This window comes from Stenella coeruleoalba (assembly GCF_951394435.1).
Source record: "Stenella coeruleoalba genome assembly, chromosome: 14".
In the NCBI taxonomy this organism is placed as follows: domain Eukaryota; kingdom Metazoa; phylum Chordata; class Mammalia; order Artiodactyla; family Delphinidae; genus Stenella; species Stenella coeruleoalba.
This window is the reverse complement of record NC_137160.1, coordinates 9,641,825-9,662,168: the sequence shown is the minus strand read 5'-3', so window position 1 is coordinate 9,662,168 and position 20,344 is coordinate 9,641,825. Positions and strand designations below refer to the sequence as shown.

At 34.6% G+C, this 20,344-nt stretch overlaps 1 long non-coding RNA gene across 1 annotated transcript in view; it reads right to left on the bottom strand.

The window, feature by feature from the left end:
* Positions 1–4,366: 4,366 nt before the first annotated feature.
* Positions 4,367–20,344, bottom strand: part of LOC307197210 — a 633,848-nt gene continuing 617,870 nt past the window's right edge. The window contains exons 6-7 of the long non-coding RNA XR_013831352.1: positions 13,240–13,288; positions 4,367–4,797 (exon numbers count right to left, since the gene is read on the bottom strand). This is a non-coding gene — a long non-coding RNA (uncharacterized lncRNA). The remainder of the gene's footprint in view (positions 4,798–13,239; positions 13,289–20,344) is intronic.

Genomic DNA, 20,344 nt, shown 5'->3' with positions numbered 1-20,344 from the left:
ACACTAATTGTTGCTGATACACTGCTAATCAAGGATTAAATTACAATTCAGCAGAACAAATTTAGTCATCAAAAGAAACAGAAATGCCTGCAACATAAAAAGGAGACTATACCATTCAGCTGAACAGTTTATTTTGTAGCTTCATAATGGGTCCTTTGATCAGGTCTAGGGCAGAGATTCCCGTTCACTCTGCATCATGGCACACAGAGATAACGATAATGTAAAAGGCAAGGTTTTTCATGTCCACTTAAGTTTGGCCTAGCTGCTCTGTCGTGTGCATACCTAGTATTTTAGGAGTCTAGATGGGCATTTCTTGTGTTGACAACAATTCCAGTTTCTTACCATTGAGATGCTGAATAGATACCATCACAGAAATGTTTGGGTGCTATGTCATAATTTTAGGAAAGAAAAGAAAAAATCTTATACTGACATACATGTCTTGTTTTTGTTGAATAGGTGATAGTAATGGAGAAACATACTCAAAATTCTCCATCCGTTGCTATACAGTAAACAGTAAAATTAAATAGTAAGTTTAAAATTTAACCTAAACTTGTTGAGACTCATTGTCACAGATGGCACGATTACCTTGTAAAGTCGTTTTCCTGTCTTAGCATGACTTATTTGATAGAGACCCAGGCATAATAAAGATTAGAAAAAGTTTTCTGTGCTGTTGGCTCAGCAGAAATGGAGAGGTGATTTGTCATTATAAACCATATTGTTGATATTCAGAAAATTTTTTTTCCTTACTGAGAATATGAGTTGCCTAATGGTAGCATCTGTTGTTGGCCCAGTAGGCAGGCAATGGGCTGGAAGTGATGCCAGCTTGGATGCATGAACCCCTGGCAGCTCTTGAGTGGAGAGCTGGCCCAGGCACCCTCAGGGGGTTAATAGTTCAGGCTCTCCAGGACCAGAACATGAAAACAGTGGATTTCTTGTGTGTGTGTGTGTATGTAGCTTGTGGGATGCATGGACAGCAGGCACAGCTGTTCAGAAGCTACAAAGTACCTGCTGCCATGAACTTCATGATGGTTTATAAGGAGGGAGTTACTGAAAGATTTGAGCATTGCTCTATGTCACGTCAGGTCTCAGAAAGGGACTCCATTTATTTACTGACAGTAATGATACCAACAATTCCTGAAATTCAGTAAATTATATAACAAATATTAGAATGAATTATTTACATTAAAATGTATGCCTAACAAGCAATTTTGTAATGTATCTTTTTGTTTATATTGAGACTAAAAGAGAGCATATTTACTCATATGTTAATCTATTTTAGCATGCAAGGTGATAAATATAACATTGTCCCTTTGTATAAGCATGTGTAGATGAAATAGGATTATTCTATTCACATAAATATGACCATCGTTTTGTAAATTAAAATACCGCCTGTTTACCTCATGAATCAAAAAGTACAGGCTTAATTAATTTTTGTTAGTCCTGTGTGATGTTCCATTGTATAGCGTTGTGTATTTAGTCATTTCTCTATTGAAAAATATTTTTCAATTTTTAAACAATTGTTGCTTGCTTTTTGTCACCTTCAATATAATCAGTTTTCAATATACACTCTTGAGCTTATATTTTATATTCTAGCATTTTTATTTCTTTTGGAAAGTTTTCCCAAATAGAATTTCCTGATTATTTTCTGTTTTTGCACATCCTTGTCAAGACTAGTTATCAATTTGTGTTTTGTTTTCTTTTTTAATTTTGGCAAGCTGGTAAGTAAAATTATAACATCACTGTTACTTTAATTAACGTTTCTGTATTATCTAATGGAGTTAAATCTATATTCGTATAGATATTATCTATATAAATCAACTCTTCTGAGAGTTTCCTCGTCATGGGCTTTTTTAAAAAATTTCATTTTAGCCCTTTTTAAAAAAAATAAATTTATTTTTTTATTTATTTTTGACTGCATTGGGTCTTCATTGCTGCCCACGGGCTTTCTCTAGTTGTGGAGAGCGGGGGCTACTCTTCGTTGCTTCATTTTATACAAACTATTTCTAAAGAATAATGTATACCATTTACTAGTTTAATGTATTACATATCTATTTTTTCTTTTGCTTTGTTTATGGTATATTTCTCCATGCAAATATATTATGTGTAATTTGTAATTAAACTACTATTCCCCTTTATGACAACTCTATTCTCTGAATAGCTTAGAAACCCCCAGCCCCCCAATGTTATAGAAATATTCTCCTAAACATTTTTTGTTACTTATTTTAAAGATGTTTATATCTAATCTACAATTGACATGAAACTTATTTTTCTATATTTTTACAAGGTGAAGGGCTAATTTTCTTATTTCTCTTTGAGCAGCTACTCTTAACCACATCCTATATTTAATAACTTTTTATGTACCAAACTGAAATGATACCTTATCTTACACAATGCTATATACTATATTTGGATCATTTCCTAGACTCTCTATCCTGTTCAACTAATCCATCCATTTTTTTCTTAATACCATATCATTTAATACAGTCACTCATATTATAATTTAGTATCCTTTAAAGTAAGCACTTTCCATTTTTATTTTAATTTAAATTATCTTATAATATTCTGATTAGAATTATAATAAGTTTACATGAACATTTAAATAATTAAATCATGACTGATTTCTCGGTTAAGGACCTCTTACTTTATATTCATTCAATAAGATTTGATAACTATCTTTGTCTTCATATATATCCTATACTTTTCCGATTTAATTTATTCAGGGATATTTTACACATATTTTTCCATTTTTATTAAAATGTAATTTCCATTTGAAATTCAAAAAGATTCTTGCTAATGTATTAAAACTGTTGATTTCTGTATATGCAGCTAGTCTTCAGCCACATTAAAAATATCTAGTTCATCATGTTTGCAGAGAAGTCTTTTCTAAATTTATAATCGTAGGGTCTTCCCTGGTGGCACAGTGGTTGAGAGTCCACCTGCCGATGCAGGGGACACGAGTTTGTGCCCCGGTCCGGGAAGATCCCACATGCTGTGGAGCTGCTAGGCCCATGAGCCATCGCCGCTGAGCCTACACATCTAGAGCCTGTGCTCTGCAACGGGAGAGGCCACAATAGTGAGAGGCCTGTGTACCGCAAAAAAAAAAAAAAAAAATTTATAATCATAAAATGCAGTTAAATTTATTTTGCTAAACATTAATTTTCTTACCTTATTGCAACTGGCTAGAACCCCCAAAATAATACCAAAAATCTCTGGTGAGTTTTATTCTTGATTTTACTGAACCTGGATTTAGCAATTTATTATTTGGTATGCTATCTTTTGGAGAACTTTAGCTCATATTCTTTATAATATTTCATTGTTTTATCTATATTCTGATGCTACTGAGTTTTTAAGCTGGGAATAACTTGTATTTTTTTCTCTTCTATTGGTGTAAATATATTGAATAAACATTAGTATGTTTATAGATAATATTGTTACATGTGAAGTTTAGAAGTTACATGGATACTGCATGTATAGAATACTAATGTAAAGAAAGCACTAAGATGAGCAGGAATTTGTATACAATTTAAAACAAAGATGTTTTGATTTTATCTCAGAATGATAAATCTCAAACAATTTAAGTTCTATAAAGCTTTTAGCCTTGTCAGATGGTCTATGTGTTGAGGAACAAAAGTACTTAGTTTGGAGTTATTTAAAACATTAAAAGCCACTATACGATTTAAAATAAATAAAGGTTTATAACCTCATCCCACAAAATAACTTTTAGGTTTTAAGTAATTTTACGAATTTTTCTAGCTTCAACAAGTATTAGAAGATTCTCCATTATATTAAAGAATGTTGGAGAATTTTGTTAAGATTCTTAAACTTTGTTTCAGATTTGCTTCAAATTCTGAAAAGGTATTTTTGCATCAAATCTTCTTAAAAGGAATTCAATATTGCTGTCTCACTGTGACAAAATATTCATATATATATGTACATTAATATATTTTTTAAGTTTTAATTACCAATTCCACATTCTTTTAAAACTTTTAGTTTAAAACTTAAGTACTATGGAAGAATTTTCTCAGCAGAATGGAGATTTTCTCCATTAGTTGACACCCAGTGTTCTGTCCTGTTTCAAAAATCCTTTCTTGAATTTTATATAACTCTTTTAAAAAATGAAGCTTCTAAAAGGCTACATTTTAAGACATTCTTCAATACAGCAGACATATATTAAAGTGTGAGCAATTTCTTTGAAAAAAATCAGACTCATTCAAACCATTCTGGTGATTCAAATGGATTGATACTCAGAGAATATAACTGTGTGGAGGATGCAGAATAGTTTTTGAACCAGTTATAAATATTTATAAATGAATTGTGAGGGAGATCTTTACGAAGAAAATGAAATGTGTTGCCATTGGCTAAATACCATTTTCTTTGTTAATTATAAATATTGAGGGTTCTGTAGGTTCATTCATGTTTAACCTAATCCCTGGATAAGCAAAATATATGACAAATCGTAGTTCTGAAATATTGAAAACACTGTGACATTTTTATTTTCCCTTAAGCATGAATTGTACATTAATAGGTAATTTTAAGAAAGAAATAATACAATTAAGCATTTAAATCATCTTTTCCTAAATCACATGTTTGGAATTTGGAATTAAAAAAACAAAAACAAGAGCAAAACCAAAATCATGGTTAGTCATGTTGTTGAAGTTTGCAATTACCCAAAGCAAAGAATTGTTTACTTTAAATCTTAACCTCCACATCCTGGTAGGCAGAGCAAAGTCAGAGTCTCACAGTCTGTCTTCACATTATTTTGTCTTTGCTCCCAAAAATCTTAACTCTGATTATGTGCTGTAGAAATAAAACAGATATAAAATCAGTTCAAAAACAACACCCCAAGCCAGTGAAAACAAGTGGAACATTTTTTTTTCAGAGAGAACATTTAAAATGTTGCACTAAATCAACTAAATAATGCAAAGATAATAGCATATTGCTACTCTCATTTGCTACTCTAATTGTTCCACATTTATGGAGTTCTGCCCTGGGTAGTTTTAATAGCAGTTGTTAACCACTGTCATTAATCAGCAACCTTATTACAGTTCAAAATGGAATTGTAATTGAAACACTTGAACAAGTTAAAATCGACAATAAACTTACACTCGGATAGGATTTGCTTAATGAACTTGATGTAATAAAACTTTAATTGTTGTTGAGCATTTACAGGATATATTGCCTAAAAGTTTTAAAATTTATAATTAACCCATAACAATTCAAGGGAGTAAGTTCATACCAGAAAGCAAAAGGCAAGTTACAATTAAACATAACGTTATTCCTAATTTTATGGAAATAGTAATGATTTTCCTCTTCCTGCAGTCTTCTACTCTTCTATTTTTTTTCTTCTTTTCTTGATAGGTGAATTTTTTTTTTTTTTTTTTTTTGCTGCCTGTGAGATGTAATTTGTGTGGCAAGAAGAAATCTTGCTTAACTCCACATATCTTATTCACTGGCCACAATGTCTGAATATTTATGAGAATACATTATATCCAAATTTTTAGATCTTAGAGTCAAATGTATGGGATCTGTTTCTCCACACACCACATTCACGTTTAATACCTGTGGGCACCAGTATCTGTATCTATAAAATAGCAATAGCTATCTGTTTGTTGTGAGAATCAGAGTAGATGGTAAACATATAATAAATGTTACTTTATTATTATTTAAAGTTTGGAATTTCCACTTAAGTGATCTCATTTAATCTTTAAAATAAATTAAATCCGAGTAGGTATTTTCAGGTGATTGTCAAGAAACTAGCTGATTAACTGAATAGGACCCATATTAGGTACCTGGTGACCTAGCAGGATTGAGATGTAAGTTGTGAATAAAAAACCCCAATCTTTAGAGTATGAAACACAAGGTCTGACCATGCAGAGCACTGCAGAATTATTCTTGGTTAGCAGGGTGGAAAGTGAGGTTTGTAGTCCACAAAAGAATATAGAGTTGGGGGCTTCCCTGGTGGCGCAGTGTTTGAGAGTCCGCCTGCCGATGCAGGGGACGCGGGTTCGTGCCCTGGTCTGGGAAGATCCCACATGCCGCGGAGCGGCTGGGGCCGTGAGTCATGGCCGCTGAGCCTGCGCGTCCGGAGCCTGTGCTCCGCAACGGGAGAGGCCACAACAGTGAGAGGCCCGCGTACCGCAAAAAAAAAAAAAAAAAAGAATATAGAGTTGCTGAAAGTGAATCCAAAATGTCTGAAAAGAAGGTAGATATTGAAAGCTGTTCATTCATTCCTTATTTAGCAATGTCCCCCACCCCCTTCCTAGAAACTCAGCTGACTTTAAAAATGTGGGAAACATGCCTTGTTTGCCTGAGGGAAGAAAGTTTAAACAGATAAGCTTTTGATCAAATATTTATGATTATGTTTCTTAAATATCTTTCTGAAACTCTCCATAGTCTAGAAAATAGACTTCACTAGAACACTGTACTTAATATGTCATTTTTCTTTTTAATTTACAAAAGTATTACACGAACCATTTTCTTTAAAGTTGTTTCAAGCAATGTTTAGTCACCTACATGCAGTAAATGCAATTGATTCTCTTTACAGAGATATACACTCCTCCTACTTCTGTGCCCCTTTCCAGATAAAACTCCTAACAGTTTGTTCGAGAGAACTTCCTTGTCTCTTGGGAAGCTCTCTCTACCTCTGATTTTGCTTACATCGTTATAAATAAATAATATGTAAACAAATACTTGGTAATACATTTTGTAAACAAATTTGCTGAGTTTGGTGATTTGACCCTCTCCTTTAAATATATATCTTGGGAAGCTTTCATGTCAATACAGTATTTTTTTAATGTGATATATGTGTGTGTGTGTGAGTATTTATATATAATGCTCTGTAACATAACTTATTTAAGCACTCCCACAAAGATGGCACTAAGTTTGCTTCCATTTTTCAGGTGCTGCTCATCCACATCCTTACCTTTGAGCATAAGCATAAGCCTTTCTGTAGTGTATACTTCAGAAGCAAAATTACTCATCTTGATGGTGTTTATATCATAATTCTGACAGTTGTAGCCATATTCTCTAAAAAAGTAATTAACAGTCCACAACCCCATGAAAGTATATCGTTATGTATTTCACTAACAATGGATATTATTCATGTATTTTAATATTTGCCAATCCAATAGAAAATTATTTTAATTGATGCTTCAGTTTGTGTTTTCTCAATTATTAGTGATCTGAAGCATATTTTTACACTTGATTATTTGTATTTTTATATTTTGTGCAATACTATTAAAACCTGAATTATATTGTTTTGTCTTTTTATTGATATTTAGCCTTTTTTATGTATCTACATATATTCTGAAAATCTTTTTCTTTATATGCTATGATTTTTATGTCTTTAACAGGAAAAGTTCTTCAACTTGATGATTATGAAAACACTGTCCAATAATTTTTATTTTCATAAACTTAAACCTTTTTTCTTTTTTTTTCTTTCTTTTTGCGGTACGCGGGCCTCTCACTGTTGTGGACTCTCCCGTTGCGGAGCACTAGCTCCGGATGCGCAGGCTCAGCGGCCATGGCTCACAGGCCCAGCCGCTCCGCGGCATGTGGGATCTTCCCAGACCGGGTCACGAGCCCGTGTCCCCTGCATCGGCAGGTGGACTTTCAACCACTGCACCACCAGGGAAGCCCCCTTTTAAATATAGGCATTTAATCCATCTAGAAATTATATCTTTGGTTGCTGAAGATAGAGAGTACATTATTAGCCAGTTGTCTGAGATACAATTATTGAATATATCATTTTATCAGTAAAATGAAAGGACATTTCATCACATACTAAGAATCCTATGGACCCTATGTTGTGTCATATTGATTTACTTAAATATTTATGAACAAAACAATGTTTTAATTAGGAAAGATTTGTGGTTACCTCATAGGTAACAACTCATTCATTTTGTTCAAAGTTTTCATAGTTATTCATGCTCATTATATCTTCCCAGTGAATTTTAGTACAAGCTGACTGAGTTATTCATAAAATATTTTTGGTTTGTTTATTTTGGTTAGCTTATTTTGAGAAAACTGACTTCTTTACATTAAGAATCTTCCCATCCAGAAACATACATGTCTCTCCATTTGGTTACATTGTCTCTCATGCATTTCGATAGCATTTAATATATAATTCCCATGGGTATGACAGCTCTTATGAGGTATCTTCCAAAGTACTTGAGTGATCTGTGTGCTCTAGTAAGTCTTTCCTTGTTTGTTGGTTCTTTCAGTTGTCTATATTTGCACCTCACTTTATGGTGTTTGATTTTTCTCAAAAAATGTGACAGATTTTGGATGTTTGCTCATCTTTTCATTTTACTCTGCATGAAAATCATGATGTTCTATTAAATGAAGTGTCCATAATTTGGTTACTTGGTATCAGATATCTCTTTTATTACTGAAAATATTTATTTGGACATAGATTTTAAATCTTCTTAAAGTGTGTCTTAATGGATAGCTTCATTTTACTTTCATCTGTTTTCTATTCATTTCAATTTTGAATCACATATGATCAAGCACTTTTCATTTACTTTGGAGCTCCTAAAAATACTATAGACAATTTATTATTTTCTCAGGAATAAGTATATTTTTAGAAAGAAGCTCTTTATATTTAATGCTATTTTTGTCTCTTTTGTACTTTGCAGATTCTTTTAGGCTTCATATTCCTGTTGATTATTTTGAAGTGCTGCAAATACGTTTCGGCTTACACTTTCTCATAAACATTGTGGGTGGCTTTTATTTAGATTACTTCAGTTTTTACAGCTGGTATAAGAATCTTATTCCTTTGAGCTGAGATATGAGGATACATTAAATGAATTTTTATTGTCAGTTTAAACAATTAGTATCAAGAAGAGGACTAACCTGGATTCATGAGATATTTTGTAAAGCAATTTTCTCTACATTGAAACTTCATGAGCAGAGGCAAATGTTTCCATATTTGATTATTTTAATGTCTCTTCTGTATTCAAAGTATAGGCTAAGATTTTGAGATTCCATTTCTGCTTCTTTTATTGCAGATTCAGGAAAGTGACTAGTTCTCTTAAGATGTACCCCTCTCACAGCAAATGTACGTCTGTGTAAGGGTGGATGTGAGACAGCAGTTGGAAGCTGCATAGATGGGAATTTGCCAAAAAGTTTTATCTTTGGTGGACTTAGCAACACCCCTACAGAGCACATCTGCTGTTGTTTTACAAAGTTAACATGATCACAAATGTGCTTTGTTTATCCTAAAGTCTTGTCTTCATCTGTCACATCTAAAAGTAAGTCAGAATGCTCAGCTTTTCAGGAAAGTAGTGTCCTTGATTGGAATAAAGTCATGTGCCAGGACTACATTGTTTAGCGCTTAGCCCTGCTGTTCATTGGCTTAATATTTGTTGTGTTTATGGTTAATTTTTCATTCTTGGTAAGTAACTTGGAAGTTTTCTGATCTACATAAAATTGTCTTCAAGTGGATTCAGGCTATATTTCCTAAGATTCACCTTTTCCTCTACCCCAGCTCTCCAAATAGCAGTCGTTTAAGTTATTTTGCATCAGTTTACTTACTTCCATAGCACACACTTAGGTGTACACACATTCTTTCTTGATCAGCACTACCTGATCCCATCTATAATATATTTAGAATATATCAATATATGTGTGTGTGTGTGTGTGTGTGTGTATTCACATATAGAACAAGATTAAATACAGGGAGATCATGTTAAAAGGACAATAAGTCAACAATGAGATATTGAGTACCTTTTACATACTATGTGCACAGTAAAATAAAGAAGGAAAGAAGGGAGGGAGGGAGGAGAAAGAAAGAAAGAGAGAAAGAAAAAGAAGAAAGAAAGAAAGGGAGAAAAATAAAACAGAGGGAGGGAGGGAGTAAGAAAGCGTGTAAAGACATAGATATATAGGTATATAGGCAGTTAGAGAAATAGTTGATATCAGGCTGACTGCAAATGGGTATGAAGGATCTTTTAAAGTGATAGAAATGAACAGAATAATTCATTTTGGTGGTATTTTGCACAGCTCTGTAAAGTAGCAAAATAAGCTTAGTGTATAATTTAAATGGGTGACTTTTATGGTATGCAAATTATTTCTTAATAAATCTGTTATTAAAAGATCACTTGAAATCTTGCAATAAATATATTAAAAATTAATAAATCTATTCAATAAACAGAACTTTATTGAGTACACACCTCACACCAAGCATTGTGATAACGATTTTAGACTTGATCAGGAATAAAAGTGGTTATTAAAAGTTTTCAGTCCAGGGCTTCTCTGGTGGCACAGTGGTTGAGAGTCCGCCTGCCGATGCAGGGGACACAGGTTCTTGCCCCGGTCCGGGAAGATCCCATGTGCCGCGGAGCGGCTGGGCCCGTGAGCCACGGCCGCTGAGCCTGCGCTCCGCAACGGGAGAGGCCACAACAGTGAGAGGCCCACATACCGCAAAAAAAAAAAAAAATCAGTCCAGTAGAAGCCTACTATTGAGCCTGTCAAAGGTTTTCCTCATTTCTTTTAGCAATTTGTCTTAATCTAGTACTTCCATTTATCTTTTTCCATCTCACTGGTGAAATCCTTCATATGGTCAGGAAGTTTTGCACCTTTTCCACTAGTGCCTTAACCTATTAGTCACAGTTATTTTAAATTCCCTGGCTGACAGTTCCAGCATCTGGGTCATATCTGAGTCAGGTCCTATTGAATTTTTGTCTATCGATACTAGATTTTTTTTTTCTCCTTGATTTTTTGTCTTTCTGAAAAAGTTTGGCTGAAACACAGATAGTGTGTCTATTTATTCCTTGAAATGAACCTGTATTTTCTTTGCTATGCTTTTGAAGAGTATGAGAGTGGGGATTTGAGTCCATCTCATCAGGAGTTGAGCTGGGTTTGAGTTCTGTTGTTATAATGGCTTCCTACAATGAATCGCTGGCTTCAAATTCTTCTAGCATTACCTTGCCCATAGGGTGGGGTCTAATTATCACAGGATTTTTCTTATTGTCCCCTTCACTCTCAGGGTTAGGCTAGTCCTTTGTGTCGGCAGCGAGAGGGTCTTTCTTTAACCTCTGACCCCTCTCCTGCAGTAGGGTGCTGTTGCCTGTTTCTGCTTCTAGTCTGGTGGAGGTGGGCAAAGAGGCAGTCTGTTGTCATGGTTCAGCCTCAGGCTTAGGAGGGTCCTGAGTCTCGAAAGAGGGACTTTTTCAGTAATCCTGACCTTCCCTGGTGCTTGGGTATCTCTATGTGCTCAATATGTTGTCCTTTTCTCCACTCAGGGGTAGAGATTATTTTCTTCCTATTCTCTGCTCTATTCCTGGGAGTGATGTTTCTCTTCCCCATGAAAATTAAGGCTTTTGACCCATATGCAAGAAGAATACAAATGAGATGTATTACTTTTTTCACTACGGTGTCTATTCTTTTCTTCTAGATTTTCCCATTTGAGAAGCTTTCTCCAATCTTTTATTGTGAATATTCTGTCAGCGTCCGTGAATAGGTGCCAATACCACTTTTGCCCGCAGTTTGCTGAGGTTCTATACTCTCAAGGTCACCTACACTCAGCTTTTTGGAATTTGTTTTTAAAAATTAGCTGAATTATTACTTGTTGCTTAAATAATAGTCCCTCTCCCTCCCAAGTTCATCTCCATGTGAATCAGTGTTGATGTCTCCAGAGAGATGGAAAAAAAAAATAAATGTAAAGGAATAAAAAGATAGTAAACAATGTCAGTAAACTGAAGTCTATTCAGCAAAGAATGATGAGGATAAAAAGATAACTAAAAATCAAGGTATAAAAGAAACAACAAATTAACTGGGGATGTGTGATATGTGAGAAAATAATTTCAAGAGATGATAGAGAACTCATGTGAATGTAAGGGTACATTTTGCCCTTGTAGTTCAATGGAACAGAACAAAATATATAAATTTGAAATTGTGAGAATATATATTTTAATTAAATATAAAGAACATTTTTCTAAAAGTGAATTGCACAGTAATTCAAAGGAATGTTTTAGAATTTCATCACAGAATATTAATCAAGATTGGAAAAGTGCTTGTTACTGTTAACCTATGGAAAGGAAAGCAGGACTTGAATTTGCTGAGACAATTTTCAAACAAAATAAAAAGTATTAAAGTCTTTATGACTACATGACCAATTAATAGTCTGTGTGTCTCTAATAAAACACTATTTTTTAATAGACCTTATTATATTGTGCAAGTATATTAAAGATAGAGCCTTATCTCCTAAGACAAATCATCTGTGAGTAGTGTTTTTTCCTGTCATTTTAATATACTAGAAGCACAGTGGAATTTCCTGCTGTGGTTTCTTGCAATGCAATTTTAGGATAACCTTTGGTCACTGGAACATCCATCAAAAATAGGACAGACAGTAATTTCTCTCAACTGCAACTCATTAAGTCATCAGTTCTGACTAATCGGATTCTTAAAAAATAGTTTTCTAATGAACATTATATTGACCATGATAGAATATTTATGTAATTACTATTTAATCTAACATGTCACTCATAATTTTCTGTAGCATAATCTATTCTTCTCTTGAATAATGCAACACTTTGAAAACTAAAGATTCAACTAAATACTATGATTCAGGACGTTATTTACCCTTGAATCTTTTTAGTCAGTGACCGACAGACTCTAGCCCTATGCAATTCAGCATGTACTCTCACAGTGACTTCTGTATTATAAAATCAATATTTTCTATTCAGAATAAGAGTGGTTAACAAAGTTTAGCTTGAACAAATTCTCAAATCATACTAGGTAAATTTACTGATAATTTATGGAAGCGCAAATAGCAAACCTAAGTATTCTAGAGCAATGTAAACAATGTGTTAAATTTCCCTTGTAAAATGGACATAGTGCAGATAAAGGACAGAAATCCAGGACATTTGGGTTTAACAAACATAGGCTCATTAAGTTTTACTATCAGAAGTTTATTGACATCCAGGATAATTTTGCCAAAATAAATAACACACTCAATTGCCCAAATAAGGGTGAAATGACAAATAGTGCCTACATTGGTTCTGGAAATTTTCTTGTGTCAATGTATAATTAGAATTTTTTAAATGGTTACTTATACTAAAAGAGGAGTATCTGAAGTAGCAATCACATACTATAGCCAGACATAGAAATCATAAAACAATTTAAGTCTAAACAATTAACTGCATACAGATACTTTATGATTTTGTGGGGGGAAGAGTTGGGTAGATTGTTTTTACATTCTAAGTTTTTGTATGTGATTAAAAAAAAAAAGAAACTTACTAGAATGATGCTAAGATGGTTCACGGAATCCAAGCAAGAGCTGACAAACCTGAATAGGGCAAAGGTGAAACCCAAGGTCACATCTTTCATTTTACTAATGGGAGTCAATGCACCTCCCCTATTGGACAGGTATCTGGTGTTAACAGGATGTTAACATCTTACGACTCATGACTCAATGTGGATCAGCTTGAAACAATAACCCAGAGCTGACCACCCTGTGTAGAAGGAGAGCAGTCACAAGAGTCAAGGAACTCGGCATAGATACAGATAATATCAATAGATCCTGAGATGGATCAATTGATTGAAAGATTTTTATTAATGTAAATTTTTATAGAAAGAAGTGCCTAAATACAAGTAATGTATACATAATTTTATACATATTATCATTAATTAAATATTATTAAAGTGAATACCAGTAATCCACCATGCAGGTAAGAGATTTGATTGTGGCTAGATTCTCCTTTTATTATTGGGGTGTTAAACAGAATCCAAAATAAAGGCCATGCTTTGAATAGACCTCTAGACTATACACTCACAACCAGGTAACTGAAACATAAACTCTCTTGGTTTCCCTGAAATGCTGACTCTGACCTTAACCAAAACTTAAGCTTTCTTCATGTCACCGTGACCTTCCAGCTTCCTAGTCAATCCAATACAGACAAGTAAGCTGAGTGCTGCCACCCTAAAAGGAACATAAGTTTCTAGTAACCAAACACAAAACTATGTACTCCCTCATTCATGTCTGTAAACTGAGCAGTAACTGCTAAGAGCTAAGCTTCTTAACCACTTTTGGTTTTGAAATCCCCCTGTTTGGGAACAATCTGTTTCTCGCTCAACAGAATATTCATGTCAAGTGAAACTCTCTGGATTTTCCTTAGAGAGAGGCAACCCTATCCTTAACTGCTTACATAGAGGTTTGCTTGATTTTCCTTTTTTAATTTGCTTCACCGACTACGCATATAACACTAAACAATATACATGTCTGCAGTTTTCATTTTTCTTTTTCTCATCATTATGTTCCTCGGTTCATCAGTATTGGTGTAATAGCTATAGTTCTTTATAATTACTTTTTCCTGTGGCTTTACTAATTTTCACTCCAGCAGAGATATTCTTGTTGCTCTATATCCTGACCAACACTAGATATTATTGGACTTTTTCCTTTTCAACTATTTTCCCTTCTTTTTGCAGAAACGTTAAAATCAAACCCAGGTTTGTTTGAATTAACTATTTCCCTCAGGGCAAAGCAGTTTCAGAATCCCGGTCCCTCACTTATTTAGCCCTTTTGATTCTCATTCTCCATTGTATTTTTGTTTTCTTTCTTAGCTTAATAGTTTCTTAGTATTTTGTCAATTCTTCAATGATTTTAAGTACCTGATATTTCGGAACACCCACTGTCAGGTTTTTTAAATTGTATTCATTTGAGGGTTCAGCCAAATTAGTTACCTTGCCATTGCTAGGAATAGAAGTCTGGGCCTTTGTTTTTCACCTTTGAACTTGATATAATTGTCAAGTCATATAAGTAACTGTATACTTTTTTTGAATCTTCTATTTCATATGTATGGCAAGTGTCTTGTAAATCCCTCCTACATTATTTTTTGTAAGAGCCTTGTTGGGATACAATTCACACACCATAAAATTCACCAATTTAAAGCAGGTAATTCAATTGTTTTTATATATTCATAGAATTGTGCCATTTTTACCACTATTTCAAATATTTGAGAATATTTTCATCAAACCCCTCCCCCCATATTTTTAAATCTTCATGGCCATTTACAATCCTAATTCCCCTCTGCCCTTAGCCCCTGGCAACCACTAATATAACTGCTATTTCTACAGATTTGCCTATACTGGATATTTAATATAAAAGGAATAATACATTATGTGATCTTTTGTTACTGGTTTCTTTCATTTTGCAAAATGACCTCAAGATTTATCCGTGTTGTAGCATGTGTCAGTACTTCTTTTTACTGCTGAGTAATACTTCAGTGTATGGCTGTAACATGTTGCATTTAAACATTCATCAGTTGATGGCCATTGTCTTTCCCCCACTGTTTGGGTATTTTAAATAATGGTGCTATAAATATCATGCACTAGTTTCTTAACACATTCTGACATTGTTTCTTAAACTCTGATACCATAGAAGCTTATAGACGTTTACAATTTAATATTCGATAATTTCCGTTTCTTAGGCACTCTTTGAACCAAAAATACTCTTTCACATCTTTACATTTCCAAACACATAATTTTCCAGGCAAATGATGTGATTTTAGTAACTGTTTAAAAATGCTCTATTAAGATGAGTTGCCCTCTCTTACTGTCTGCTACACTCTTTTTCTTTCTTCGTGTTTTTTAATTTAATTTTATTTAGTTTTTATACTGCAGGTTCTTATTACTCATCAATTTTATACACATCAGTTTATACATGTCAACCCCAATCGCCCAATTCATCACACCACCACCCCCCACCCTCCCACAGCTTTCCCCCCTTGGTGTCCATACATTTGTTCCCTACATCTGTGTCTCTATTTATGCCCTGAAAACCAGTTCATCTGTACCATTTTTCTAGGTTCCACATATATGTGTTAATATACGGTATTTGTTTTTCTCTTTCTGACTTACTTCACTCAGTATGACAGTCTCTAGGTCCATCCACGTCTCTACAAATGACCCAATTTCCTTCCCTTTTATGGCTGAGTAATATTCCATTGTATATATGTACCCCAACTTCTTTATCTTTTCATCTGTCGATGGGCATTTGGGTTGCTTCCATGACCTGGTTGTTGTAAACAGTGCTGCAATGAACATTGGGGTGCATGTATATTTTTGAATTATGGTATTCTCTGGGTATATGCCCAGTAGTGGGAATGCTAGGTCATATGGCAATTCTATTTTTAGTTTTTTAAGGAACCAGCATACTCTTCTCCATAGTGGCTGTATCAATTTACATTCCCACCAAGAGTGCAAGAGGGTTCCCTTTTCTCCACACCTTCTGCAGCATTTGTTGTTTGTAGATTTTCTGATGATGCCCATTCTAACTGGTGTGAGGTGATACCGCATTGTAGGTTTGATTTGCATTTCTCTAATAATTAGTGATGTTGAGCAGCTTTTCATGTGCTTCGTGGCCATCTGTATGTCTTCTTTGGAGAAATGGCTATTTAGGTCTTCTGCCCATTTTTGGATTGGGTTGTTTGTTTTTTTTAATATTGAGCTGCATGAGCTGTTTATATATTTTGGAGATAAATCCTTTGTACACTGATCATTTGCAAATGTTTTCTGCCATTCCAAAGGTTATCTTTTCGTCTTGTTTGTAGTTTCCTTTCCTTTGCAAAAGCTTTTAAGTTTCATTAGGTCCCATTTGTTTATTTTTCTTTTTATTTCCATTTCTCTAGGAGGTGGGTCAAAAACAATCTTGCTGTGATTTATGTCAGAGTGTCCTCCCTATGTTTCCCTCTAAGAGTTTTATAGTTTTATAGTGTCCGGTCTTACATTTAGGTCTCTAATACATTTTGAGTTTATTTTTGGTTAGGGAGGGTTCTAATTTCATTCTTTTACATGTAGCTGCCCAGTTTTCCCAGCACCATTTACTGAAGAGACTCTTTTCTCCATTGCATATCCTTGCCTCCTTTGTCATAGATTAGTTGACCAGAGGTGCTTGGGTTTATCTCTGGGCTTTCTATCCTGTTCCATTGATCTATATTTCTGTGTTTGTACTAGGGGCATACTGTATTGATTACTGTAGCTTTGTCGTATAGTCTGAAGTCAGGAAACCTGACTCCTCCAGCTCTATTTTTTTCCCTCAAGACTCCTTTGGCTATTCCAGGTCTTTTGTGACTCCATACAAATTTTATGATTTTTTTGTTCTAGTTCTGTAAAAAGTGCTACTGGTAATTTGACAGGGATTGCATTGAATCTGTAGATTGCTTTGGGTAGTACAGTCATTTTCACAATATTGATTTTCCAAACTAAGAACATGGTATATCTCTCCATCTCTTGGTATCATCTTTAATTTGTTTCAACAGTGTCTTGCAGTTTTCGGCATACAGGTCTTTTTTCTCCCTAGGTAGGTTAATTCCTGGGTATTTTATTCTTTCTGTTGCAATGGTAAATTGGAGTGTTTCCTTAATTTCTCTTTCAGATTTTTCATCATTACTGTATAGGAATGCAAGAGATTTCTGTGCACTAACTTTGTATCCTGCAACTTTACCAAGTTTATTGATTAGCTATAGTAGTTTTCTGGTGGCATCTTTAGGATTCTCTATGTATAGTATCATGTCATCTGCAAACAGTGACAGTTTTACTTCTTCTTTTCCAATTTGTATTTCTTTTATTTCTTTTTCTTCTCTGATTGTCATGGCTAGGACTTCCAAAACTATGTTGAATAACAGCGGTGAGAGTGGACATCCTTGTCTTCTTCCTGATCTTAGAGGAAATGCTTTCAGTTTTTCACCATTGAGAATGATGTTTGTTGTGGGTTTGTCATATATGGCCTTTATTATGTTGAGGTAGGTTCCCTCTGTGCCCCGTTTCTGGAGAGCTTTTATTGTAAACGGGTGTTGAATTTTGTCAAAAGCTTTTTCTGCATCTGTTGAGATCATCTGGTTTTTCTTCTTCAATTTGTTAATGTGGTGTATCACATTGATTGATTTGCGTGAATGGAAGAATCCTTGCATCCCTGGGATAAATCCCACTTGATCATGGTGTATGACCCTTTTAAAGTGTTTTTGGATTCTATTTGCTACTATTTTGTTGAGGATTTTTTGCATCTATATTCATCAGTGATATTGATCTGTGATTTTCTTTTTTTGTAGTATCTTTGTCTCATTTTGATATCGGGGTGATGGTGGCCTCATAGAATGAGTTTGGGAGTGTTCCTTCCTCTGCCATTCTTTGGAAGACTTTGAGAAGGATGGGTGTTAGCTCGTCTCTAAATGTTTGATAGAATTCACCTGTGAAGCCATCTGGTCCTGGACTTTTGCTTGTGGGAAGATTTTTAATCACAATTTCCATTTCATGACTTGTGATTGTTCTGTTCATATTTTCTATTTCTTCCTGGTTCAGTCTTGGAATGTTATACCTTTCTAAGAATTTGTCCATTTCTTCCAGGTTGTCCATTTTATTGGCATAGAGTTGTCTGTAGTAGTCTCTTAGGATGCTTTGTATTTCTGTGGTGTCTTTTGTATCTTCCCTTTTTCATTTCTAATTTTAGTGACGAGTCCTCTTCCTCTTTTTCTTGATGAGTCTGGCTAATGGTTTATCAATTTTGTTTATCTTCTCAAAGAACCAGCTTTTAGTTTTATTGATCTCTCTGCCATTGTTTTGTTTCTATTTCATTTATTTCTGCTCTGATCTTTATGATTTCTTTCCTTCTGCTAACTTTGGGTTTTGTTTGTTCTTCTTTCTGTAGTTCCTTTAGGTGTAAGGTTAGATTGTTTGTTTCAGATTTCTGTTTCTTCAGGTAGGCTTGTGTTGCTATAAACTTACCCCCGAAAACTGCTTTTGCTGCATCCCATTGGTTTTGAATTGTCGTGTTTTCATTGTAATTTCTCTCTAGGTATTTTTTGGTTTCCTCTTTGACTTCTTCAGCAGTCTCTTTGTTATTTAGTAACATATTGTTTAGCCTCCATGTGTTTGTGGGTTTTTCTTTTTTTAAACATCTTTATTGGAGTATAATTGCTTTACAATGCTGTATTAGTTTCCACTTTACAACAAACTGAATCAGTTATATATATATATACATATGTTCCCATATCTCTTCCATCTTGCATGTCCCTCCCTCCCACCCTCCCTATCCCACCCCTCCAGGCGATCACAAATCACCGAGCTGATATCCCTGTGCTATGCGGCTGCTTCCCATTAGCTATCTACCTTACATATGGTAGTGTATATATGTCCACGCCTCTCTCTCGCTTTGTCACAACTTACCCTTCCCCCTCCCCATATCCTAAAGTCCATTTTCTAGTAGGTCTGTGTCTTTATTCCTGTCTTTCCCCTAGGTTCTTCATGACATTTTTTTTTCTTAAATTCCATATATATGTGTTAGCATACGATATTTGTCTCTCTCTTTCTGACTTCACTCTGTATGACTGACTCTGGTCCATCCACCTCATTACAAATAGCTCAATTTCGTTTCTTTTTATGGCTGAGTAATATTCCATTCTATATATGTGCCACATCTTCTTTATCCATTCATCCGATGATGGACACTTAGGTTGTTTCCATCTCCGGGCTATTGTAAATAGAGCTGCAATGAACATTTTGGTATATGACTCTTTGAATTATGGTTTTCTCAGGGTATATACCCAGTAGTGGGATTGTTGGGTCATACGGTAGTTTTATTTGTAGTTTTTTAAGGAACCTCCATACGGTTCTCCACAGTGGCTGTATCAATTTACATTCCCACCAATAGTGCAAGAGGGTTCCCTTTTCTCCACACCCTCTCCAGCATTGATTGTTTCTAGATTTTTTGATGATGGCCATTCTGACTCTTGTGAGATGATATCTCATTGTAGTTTTGATTTCAATTTCTCTAATGATTAGTGATGTTGAGCATTCTTTCATGTGTTTGTTGGCAGTCTGTATATCTTCTTTGGAGAAATGTCTATTTAGGTCTTCTGCCCATTTTTGGATTGGATTATTTGTTTTTTTGTTATTAAGCTACATGAGCTGCTTATAAATTGTGGAGATTAATCCTTTGTCAGTTGCTTCATTTGCAAATGTTTTCTCCCATTCTGATGGTTGTCTTTTTGTCTTGTTTATGGTTTCCTTTGCTGTGCAAAACCTTTGAAGTTTCATTAGGTCCCATTTGTTTATTTTTGTTTTTATTTCCATTTCTCTAGGAGGTGGGTCAAAAAGGATCTTGCTGTGATTTATGTCATAGAGTGTCCTGCCTATGTTTTCCTCTAAGAGTTTGATAGTTTCTGGCCTTACATTTAGGTCTTTACTCCATTTTGAGCTTATTTTTATGTATGGTGTTTGGGGGTGATCTAATTTCATACTTTCACATGTACCTGTTCAGTTTTCCCAGCACCACTTATTGAAGAGGCTGTCCCTTCTCCACTGTACATTCCTTCCTCCTTTATCAAAGATGAGGTGACCATATGTGCAT